Source organism: Bufo gargarizans, chromosome 1, assembly GCF_014858855.1.
Source record: "Bufo gargarizans isolate SCDJY-AF-19 chromosome 1, ASM1485885v1, whole genome shotgun sequence".
Classification (NCBI taxonomy): Eukaryota; Metazoa; Chordata; class Amphibia; order Anura; family Bufonidae; genus Bufo; species Bufo gargarizans.
This window is the reverse complement of record NC_058080.1, coordinates 590,275,191-590,286,634: the sequence shown is the minus strand read 5'-3', so window position 1 is coordinate 590,286,634 and position 11,444 is coordinate 590,275,191.

The window sequence follows — 11,444 nt, the reverse complement described above, 5'->3', positions numbered from 1 at the left end:
TGACCCCCCGCCATGCTTCACAGTAGGCAAGGTATTCTTTTCTTCATAGGCCTTGTTCTTCCTCCTCCAAACATAGCGTTGATCCATGTGCCGAAACAGTTCTAATTTTGTTTCATCAGTCCACAGAACACTATCCCACAACTTTTGTGGTGTGTCCACATGACTTTTGGCATACTGCAGTCGACGCTTCTTATTCTTTGGAGACAGGAAGGGGGTGCGCCTGGGAGTTCTTGCATAGAGGCCTTCATTGCGCAGTGTGCGCCTTATTGTCTGAGCTGAAACTTCAGTACCCACATCTGACAAATCTTTTTTCAGTTCCTCAGCAGTCACACAGGGACTTTTCTCCACTTTGCACTTCAGGTAGCGCACAGCAGTCAAAGTCAGCATCTTCTTTCTGCCACGACCAGGTAGCATTTCAACAGTGCCCTTTGCCTTGAATTTGCAAATGATTCTTCCTATGGTGTCTCTTGGTATGTTTAACATCTTTGCAATCTTCTTATAGCCATTGCCCTTCCTGTGAAGAGAAATCGCCTCTTCTCGTGTCTTCCTGGACCATTCTCTTGACTTCACCATGTTTGTTAACACACCAGTAAATGTCTAGAAGGAGCTGAGTATTACAGTCCTTTTAAATCTGCCTAATTGGTGCTTTTTTTGCTTGATTGCTGCTCCTTGACATCCACAGGTGTTTTCAATACCTGATCGAAGACACTTGAATAAACCTCTGTTCTTAAGAGTGGTAGTCTTTAAGGGGTTGAATAATTGTGTCAATGAAGAAATCACAAAAAAAAAAACATTTAATACTGTATTACAAAAACAATTGATGTCATTTTAGTTGCATTTGGTTCTTTAAAAAGTCCTTGTAAGATTTCATTCTGAACACAATTACAAATGTACACTAAAATCCCTCTACAGCATTGGGGGTTGAATAATTTTGAACACAACTGTAGATAGTTCAATCAGATAGAAAGATAATAAAAATAAATTCCACGGCACTTCCAAAAGAAAAAAAAGTATTAGTTTAATCACTATATAGCAACGTTTCAGTCCTCTCAAGGGGACTTTTCTCAAGCAGTTTGAGAAAGATCCCATTGAGAGGACTGAAACGTTGCTATCTGGTGATTAAACTAATACTTTTTTTTCTTTTGGAAGTGCCGTGGAATTTATTTTTATTATCGTTTTTTTTTTTGGATGGTGGGTCACCTCCTCAGCCCCTGGCTCTCTGCATTTACTTAAATATCGCTGTCCTGCCCATAACATTTTCTTTCGTCCCTAGATAGATAGAATCGATAGATAGATAGATAGAACTGAAAGATAGATATAGATTTTAGGATAGATAGATTTATAGATAGAGCGATCAGACAGATATATAGACGTATAGATAGAGAGATGATAGATAAATATATAGTAGGATAGACAGAACCGATAGATAGATAGATAGATAGATAGATAGATCAGACAGATATACACATAGATAGATAGATAGATAGATGGATGGATAGATATAGTTTATACAGTTGCAAGAAAAAGTATGTGAACCCATTGGAAAGATATGGATTTCTGCATAAATTGGTCATAAAATGTGATCTGATCTTCATCTAAGTCACAACAATAGACAATCAGTCTGCTTAAACTAATAACACACAAAGAATAAAATGTCACCATGTTTTTATTGAACACACCATGTAAACATTGACAGTGCAGGTGGGAAAAGTATGTGAACCCTTTGATTTAATAATTGGTTGAACCTCATTTGGCAGCAATAACTTCAACCAAACGTTTCCTGTAGTTGCAGATCAGTCGTGCACAACTGTCAGGAGTAATTCTTGACCATTCCTCTTTACAGAACTGTTTCAGTTCAGCAATATTCTTGTGATGTCTTGTGTGAATCACTTTCTTGAGGTCATGCCACAGCATCTCAATCGGGTTGAGGTCAGGACTCTGACTGGGCCACTCCAGGAGGCATATTTTCTTCTGTTTAAGCCATTCTGTTGTTGATTTACTTCTATGCTTTGGGTCGTTGTCCTGTTGCAACACCAATCTTCTGTTGAGCTTCAGCTGGTGGACAGATGGCCTTAAAGGGAACCTGTCACCGGGATTTTGGTTATAGAGCTGAGGACATGGGTTGCTAGATGGCCCCTTGCACATACGCAATACCCAGTCCCCATAGCTCTCTGTGCTTTTATCGTGTAAAAAACAGATTATATTCAAATTAATATAAAAGAGTCATATCTTACTTGTGTGACCAGAGAACAGTAATATTTTCAAGCTCTGACTCCTCTCAGGTTAATTTGCATATGTATCAAATCGGTTTTTATACACCAAAAAAGTACACAGAGCTATGGGGACTGGGTATTGAGGATGTGCTAGCGGCCATCTAGCAATCCATGTCCTCAGCTCTATACCCAAAATCCCGGTGACAGGTTCCCTTTAAGTTCTCCTGCAAAATGTCTTGATAAACTTGGGAATTCATTTTTCCTTCGATGATAGCAATCCGTCCAGGCCCTGATGCAGCAAAGCAGCCCCAAACCATGATGCCCCCACCACCATACTTCACAGTTGGGATAAGGTTTTGATGTTGGTGTGCTGTGCCTCTTTTTCTCCACACATAGTGTTGTGTGTTTCTTCCAAACAATTCAACTTTGGTTTCATCTGTCCACAGAATATTTTGCCAGTACTGCTGTGGAACATCCAGGTGCTCTTGTGCAAACTGTAAACGTGCAGCAATGTTTTTTTTGGACAGCAGTGGCTTTCTCTGTGGTATCCTCCCATGAAATCCATTCTTGTTTAGTGTTTGAGGTATCGTAGATTCGCTAACAGGGATGTTAGCATATGCCAGAGACTTTTGTAAGTCTTTAGCTGACACTCTAGGATTCTTCTTCACCTTATTGAACAGTCTGCACTGTGCTCTTGAAGTCATCTTTACAGGACTGCCACTCCAAGTGAGAGTAGCAGCAGTGCATTTATAGACAATTTGTCTTACCGTGGACTTACCGTCAACAATTCTTAATTGTAGGTCTTCTGAGAGCTCTTTTGTGCGAGGCATTATTCACATCAGGCAATGCTTCTTAAGAAAAGCAAACCCAGAACTGGTGTGTGTTTTTTATAGGGCAGGGCAGCTGTAAGCAACACCTCCAATCTCATCTCAATGATTGGACTCCAGTTGGCTGACACCTCACTCCAGTTAGCTCTTGGAGATGTTATTAGTCTAGGGGTTCACATACTTTTTCCACCTGCACTGTGAATGTTTACATTGTGTGTTCAATAAAAACATGGTAACATTTAATTCGTTGTGTGTTATTAGTTTAAGCAGACTGTGATTTTCTATTGTTGTGACTTAGATGAAGATCAGATCACATTTTATGACCAATTTGGGCAGAAATCCATATAATTCCAAAGGGTTCACATACTTTTTCTTGCAACTGTAGATAGATAGATCAGACAGATACATACAGATGTATAGATAGATAGATCTATAGATCATTCATTTCACCAATCTATTGTTCCATCATGTCGCTATGGCATACTTGCCAAGTTTTAATAATGATAAAACTATGATGGAATTGCAATTTTGCCCACCTCACTTCCCCAAAAATGTTATAAAAAGTGATCAAAAAGGTCATATGTACCCAAAATTAGTACCACTCAAACTGTCACCTCATCCCGCAAAAAAATTAGCCCCTATATAAGACAAACCCCCCAAAAATGGCTTTCAAAAAAATGGAGACAGAAAAACTTTTTTTTTTTTTATACTTTCATTGTGTAAAACTGAAATAAATCAAATTATCTAACCTGTCCGGTGAACACTGTAAAAAACAAAAAATAAAAACTGTGCTAGAACAGCCATTTTTTGGTTACCTTACCTCATATAGCATAATATTGAGTGTTCAAAAATCATATGTACTCCAAAATAGTGTCAATAAAACTGTCACCTTAGACCGTAGTTTCCAAAAGGGGGTCACTTTTTGGGAGTTTCTACTGTAGGGGATCATCAGAGGGGCTCCAAATGGGACATGGTGTCTAAAAATCAGTCTAGGAAAATCTGTCCACCAAAAACCATGCAGAGCTCCTTTTCTTCTGCGCCCTGCCGTGTGCCTATACAGCAGTTTACGACCACATATAGGGTGTTTTTGTAGACTGCAGAATCAGGGCAATAGATATTGAGTTTTTTTGGGCCGTTAACCCTTGCTGTGTTACAGGAAATAATGGATTCAAATGGAAAATCTGCCAAAAAAGTAAAATTTATAAATTTAATCTCCATTTTCCTTTCATTCTCGTGGAACACCTAAAGGATTAACAAAGTTTGTAAAATCAGCTTTGAATAACTTGAGGGTTGTTGCCACAGGAAAACATTCTCATAATGGCTTGGTAAGTAAAAGAGTTCCAGAGTTATTACAACATAAAGTGACACGTCAGATTTCCAAAAATTGGCCTGGTCCTTAAAGGGGCATTCTGGTAAAGTAACTTAATTTTTGAAAAACTGTATTTAAGAGGTTGTCCGGTCCCAAAATCAAAATTCTTATTATGTGCTCCTAACACCCCTCACCATGCATACATATGCCCCCAATACCAGTTTTTTATGTCCGAGCTTTCCTTTCTCCCTGGAAGACATCACATTATCCTGGCAGATCTGATTACTTTCTGCCCTCCTTGTTTTGTTGAATACATAACTTTATTGATACACAAGCCTGGCTGCACTGCACAGAGATGAGTCACAGGCTGGACATGCCCCCACTCTGCCTACAGCAGCTACTCCATCTATAACGCCTGTGTCTATCCTTCTGCACACAGACATGATTCTACTTCTCACTCAGTGTCTAAATCCCATTACTGACCGTCCACAGGCTCTTCCCTCACCATCTCCAGAGTGTAATAAACAGCTGGAAGCAGCAAGCACACCCACACACATCTGTATCTAAGGCTACTGAGACGGATCCGCTCATATAATGCAGACGGTGGCTCCGTTCAGTACGGATTCGTCTGCATTATAATGTTAAAAAATTTCTAAGTGTGAAAGTAGCCTCAGACGGATCCGTCCAGACTTTCAATGTAAAGTCAATGGGGGACGGATCCGTTTGAAGATTGAGCCATATTGTGGCATCTTCAAACGGATCCGTCCCCATTGACTTACATTGTAAGTCTGGACGGATCCGCACGCCTCTGCACGGCCAGACGGACACCCGAATGCTGCAAGCAGCGTTCAAGTGTCCGCCTGCTGAGCGGAGCGGAGGCTGAACGCTGCCAGACTGATGCATTCTGAGCGGATCCGCATCCACTCAGAATGCATTAGGGCAGTACGGATGCGTTCGGGTCCGCTTGTGAGCCCCTTCAAACGGAGCTCACAAGCGGACACCCGAACGCTAGTGTGAAAGTAGCCTAATCCTATCCTGTGTGATACAGCCTGCTGAGTATCTAAACTCATTACTGGCTGTCCACGGGCTCTTTCCTTACTATCTCCAGAGTGTGATAAACAGCTGGAATCGGCAAACACGTCCAAACACATCTGTATCTAATCCTAACATGTATGTGTGCCTGATACAGGGCCTGTTGTGTGCGATACTGCCTGCTGAAGTGTGTATCTAATCGCATCTTCTATGATACAGCCTGCTGAGCTGTGTATCTAATTCTATTTTGTATCATAAAACCTGCTGAGCTGTGTATCTAAACCTTTATGCACATAACCGTATCCATTTTGCAATCCACATTTTTTGCTGTCCCATTGAGTTCTATGGATTTGAGGTCCTCATTTTGAAGACCAGAATAGGACATGTTCTGTCTTTACTGGAACTGACATACGGATGTAGAAAACACACTGATGACGTCCATGTGTTTTCCACATCCGGATGTCAGTTCTGCGAAAGATAGAACATGTCCTATTCTGGTCCTCATAATGACGTTCTAAAACCCATAGAACTCAATGGGACTGCAAAAAAAAAATGTGAATCGCACACGGACAGTAACCTTATTTAGTGGATCCGCAACTTGCAGACCGCAAAACCGAAACGGTCCTGACTCACCGGAAGACAAGAAAGCCCGACAGGAGCAGTCATGTGACCGGGTGGAGGATCTTGGAACCGGCTGCACTATGAAAGGTAAGTATGTGCTCAATAATCTTTCCTCCACAGGTTAGCTTTTAATCCCAAAAAAAAGGTTAAGCCTGGAGAACCCCTTTAAGGCTGCAAGCTGTGACTCAACCAGAACCCATAGGCTTCTTTCACACGGGCGTCATGGTTTTGGGCCAGATAATATGCGGATGCGTCGTGGGAAAATGCGCAATTTTTCCGCGCGAGTGCAAAACATTTTAATGCATTTTGCACGTGTGTGAGAAAGATCGTCATGTTTGGTACCCAGACCGTTTGTGTTAGGTGTTGTGTAGATTGTATTATTTTCCCTTATAACATGGGAAAGAATGCTTAGTACAATAGGACTAGAGGGGTTAAAAAAATATAAAAAATAATTTAACTCACCTTAATCCACTTGTTCGTGCAGCCCGGCTTCTCTTATGTCTTCATCTTTGCTGTGCAGTAGGAAAAGGACCTTTGATGACATCACTGCGCTCATCACATGGTCTATCACCATGGTGATGGATCATGTGACGGACCATGTGATGAGTGCAGTGACGTCACCACAGGTCCTTTTCCTGTGCACAGCAAAGATGAAGACAGAAGAGAAGCCGGGCTGCAAGAACAAGTGGATTAAGGTGAGTTAAAATTTTTTTAGTTTTTTTTAACCCCTCCAGCCCTATTGTACTAAGCATTCTGTATTAAGAATGCTATTATTTTCCCTTATAACCATTTTATAAGGGAAAATAATAATGATCAGGTCTCCATCCCGATCGTCTCGTAGTTTTCGATTTCCACACAGCCCCCTTCAATTCTAAGGGGCCTGCGTTGCGTGAAAAACGCACAAAGTAGAGCACACTGCGATTTTCATGCAATGTACAAGTGAGGCGTGAAAATCACCGCTCATATGCACAGCCCCATAGAAATGAATGGGTCCGGATTCAGTGCGGGTGCAATGCGTTCACCTCACGCATTGCAACAGTGTGGAAATCTCGCCCGTGTGAAAGAGGCCATACCTATACATATAATCGGATTTTTTTTATTTACCTTGCACTCAATTTCTGTAGCTCCTGTGTGAGCTTGCAACACACAGAGTATCATGGTGCCTAATCTTCCCTCACAAGACTACAATCTCCACAATCCCTAGCTTTTCTGCTGTAAGTGTTGATGTTTATTGATTGGCTGCCTGATATTCCAGCCCAGTCAGTCACGCCCCCTACTCAGTAATCAGGAGCACCCGAACGCTAGTGTGAAAGTAGCCTAATCCTATCCTGTGTGATACAGCCTGCTGAGTATCTAAACTCATTACTGGCTGTCCACGGGCTCTTTCCTTACTATCTCCAGAGTGTGATAAACAGCTGGAATCGGCAAACACGTCCAAACACATCTGTATCTAATCCTAACATGTATGTGTGCCTGATACAGGGCCTGTTGTGTGCGATACTGCCTGCTGAAGTGTGTATCTAATCGCATCTTCTATGATACAGCCTGCTGAGCTGTGTATCTAATTCTATTTTGTATCATAAAACCTGCTGAGCTGTGTATCTAAACCTTTATGCACATAACCGTATCCATTTTGCAATCCACATTTTTTGCTGTCCCATTGAGTTCTATGGATTTGAGGTCCTCATTTTGAAGACCAGAATAGGACATGTTCTGTCACACTAACACGCCCTTTGTTTCACAAGACATTTAGCAAGAGAACTGATAGCAACACACTGAGCATGCTCGACCTAACAAAGGCTCAGAACTAGGCATCGACCGATTATCGGTTTGGCCGATATTCCTGTTTTTTCCACGTTATCGGTATCGGCATCTAAACTGCCGATACCACTGATAATGCTTACGTGCCCGCCGCACGCACCCACCCGAAGTCTCTGAGTCCGGCCATGTCTTTCGGCTGCGGAACTCCGTAGCAGACGCTGACGTCATTGGAGGCGGTCAGTGTAGGGCAGAGGCGAGAACCAAAGTGCCTGCCGACATTACAGTCTATACAGTTGTGCCATGGTAAAATAAATATGCGCGCCGTCATAGTAGTTTGTTACCTACAATCTGAATTTCCTTATATACCTCAGACTCATATACTATTATACAGTGTGTTATATGTATTATATACCTCGACTGTGCTACTTCATACACACATTATATAGTATGCAATTGTATTGTAATGTGTGTATGATGTAGTATGAGGTATATATAATACATATATAACACACTGTATATGTATATGAGGCATATAACACACAGTATATGTTATGTATACTATTATCAGGTATATAAGGACTCTAAGGAGTGTATGATGTAGTATGTGCGAGGTATATGACTCCTTAGAGTCCTTATATACCTGATAATAGTATACCTATAGATAACATATACTGTGTGTTATATACATCATGCTATTATACATATACAGTGTGTTATATACAGGTGAAACTCGAAAAATTTGAATATCGTGCAAAGTTAATTTATTTTAGTAATCCAACTTAAAAGGTGAAACTTAATATATGTGATAGACTCATTACATGCAAAGCGAGATATTTCAATCCTTTATTTGTTATAATTTGGATGATTATGGCTTACAGTTAATGAAACCCTAAAGTCACCATTTAGAGGTCCCCTTTGCTCAGGGGGTATGGATTAATTAGCTGACTAGAGTGTGACACTTTGAGCCTAGAATATTGAACCTTTTCACAAAAATCTAATTTTAAGCTGCATTAATGCAATTCCTTTTAATTTGCATTACTGAAATAAATAGACTTTTGCACAATATTCTAATTTCTCGAGTTTCACCTACATGTATTATATATATTACATACTATAATGTGTAAAAAAAAGAAAAGAAAAAGAAGTAGTACAATTTGTTGTATTTGACTCATATCACCAATGAAAAAGAAAGATTTACCAAAAAATCTAAATGTTAACAATAAACATGTTCATTTAACATGTTCAATGCAGATTTGTGTAGGAATTTTTATTTAAAAAATAAAAAAATGCACAGAACGTCAGTATAAATTATTGGCTATCGTCCCGAAAGTTCACAGATTATAGGTATCGGCCCTAAAAAAATCTATATATCGGTCGATCCCTACTCAGAACTACAGGTCAATGCCGTGGTAATTTATGAGGAAACGCAGTGGGTAGCAGAGGAGGAAAACTACTTTTATAACTACTGAACTGTAAATATGTGAAATTTACATTATATTAGGTAATTATTGATGATGAAATAGTCTAAAACATAAGTTAGATTTATGGTAACCGGAATACCCCTGTAAGGTGAAAAATGGCTTGGTACTGAAATGGTTAAGCCCCCTAAGCCAATTCAGACCACTTAAATAAATACATACACCATACCCCCTAACAAATACAGAGAGAATACAGTAGATCCCCTAATTAAATACATATTTTTCCATAAGTGGCAGACTGAAATGCTGTGAAATAGACTGACACCTTCATAGGGAACCTATCATATTGTATATATGGGGTCTAAGCTGCAGGCAGCGGGTTATAGAGCAGGAAGAGCTGAGCAGATTGATGTATAGTGGGAAAAGATTCAGTATAAGGTCGGGTTCACATTTATTTTTTCCATTGTTCTGCTCCATTAGAGGATAATGGAAGTGCGAGATAGGGCACATCACTGACCCTGGCAGAGCTGAATAGACCCCTATCAGTTTCCTATCCATCCTGTTTTTTAGCGGACAAAAAAGTTTGTCTTTTTAACGGAACCAGCAACAATGTTAAGTTGTCCTTACCTGTATTTTATTCATTTATATTCAAGCTCATTTTGGACTTTGAAGTCATGGAGGTGGTCCTATCAGTGATTGACAGTTATCTCTGTATACACAGTCATAGGGAGAAGTTCCTTCTGCTCTATAACATGCTGTCTGTAGCTTACATTGCATTTTCATGGTGACAGCTTCCCTTTAAGTGATCTCCTCAGAAACTGATGGTATTGACGTCACTCCTCTGTTGATAGAACATGCTGACAGAATGACCATTTACCATTAGTTTCTGAGAAGATAATTCTAAGTTGACAACCAATACGGCACACATGCGAGTGAGATCCAGCACAACCTTCTTCATAAAATTTCCAATTTTAACTTAAATCCTTTAAAAACCAACAACTTCAGCAGTATTCAAATTGCATAAAAATGGGGGCTAACGGAAGCATATGTAAACAGGAGAAATGCTATGGTTGACATGTTTCAGACAGCATTAGTCCTTATTCTTGATCTGAGGCCATAAAATTAAGTGCATCCTCTAGCGGCGCATGGGATATGAGATTTCATTACAGTCAACTTCCAGTATTATACTGTAAACCATAAACTTTTTTCCGACAAGTGAAGCAGGGGTACGGCCTTTGGAAAAATGTAAGCTTGGCTGCTTGGACAATGTTGAGAAATATTTTTTATGTGAATTAATGGGGGGCTTCCATTCTACCTCCAAACTCCAACTGAACCCTACTGCAGCCACCTACAATATATGAGAGGTTGTCGTGCATGCTTGTGGCTCTCTCTTTTGACAGGGCCACGGACACTTATCAGAGTCTTCCTGGCTATCAGTTTCACAGTGAGCCACACGTTTCATAGGAAGAGTGTGGAAGCAATTTAGAACATCTGGGAGAGGCGTATGTAAAACCTATGAGATCTTACCCTGGAAATTAGGACAACCATGCTTCAAGATAACATTGTTAGTCTAAAACTGTCTCCCTATAACAGAGCCGTCTTCTTTTCTATGACTACTGTATGTACTGTGTTGGTGTCTTACAAACTAGAATAAAGACTTCTTTGCAAGCTTCTGTCTACTCTGTTAAGCAACCAAAAGTGAAAGGTGAAACAAAGTTCAATAAAACTTTTGTATACAAGCCAATAAATGAGGCCACATAATTTATCATGTAAAGCTCATAATAGGATCATTCAGGGATAAATTACAAACCATTTATGTTTTATTAAATGTACAGTATTTACAAGTCACATGAAAGCATTCTGAAATTAAGAAGTTGTGTGAAACTGGAAATAGGAAGATATTCTCCAGAATCACTACTCTTAGGCTTCTTTCACACGGGAGTCACGCGTGAGGGCCGGATAGGATGCGTTGCGGGAAAATGCGTGACTTTTCCGCACGAGTGCAAAGCGTTTTAGTGCGTTTTGCACGCGCATGAGAACAATCATCATGTTTGGTACCCAGACCCGAACTTCATTAAAGAAGGTGTTGTGTAAATTGTATTATTTTCCCTTATAACATGGTTATAAGGGAAAATAATAGCATTCTTAATACATAATGCTTAGTAAATTAGGGATGGAGGGGTTAAAAAAATAAAATAATTAAACTCACCTCATCCACTTGTTCGCGCAGCCCGGCTTCTCTTTCTTCTTCTTTGATGACCTG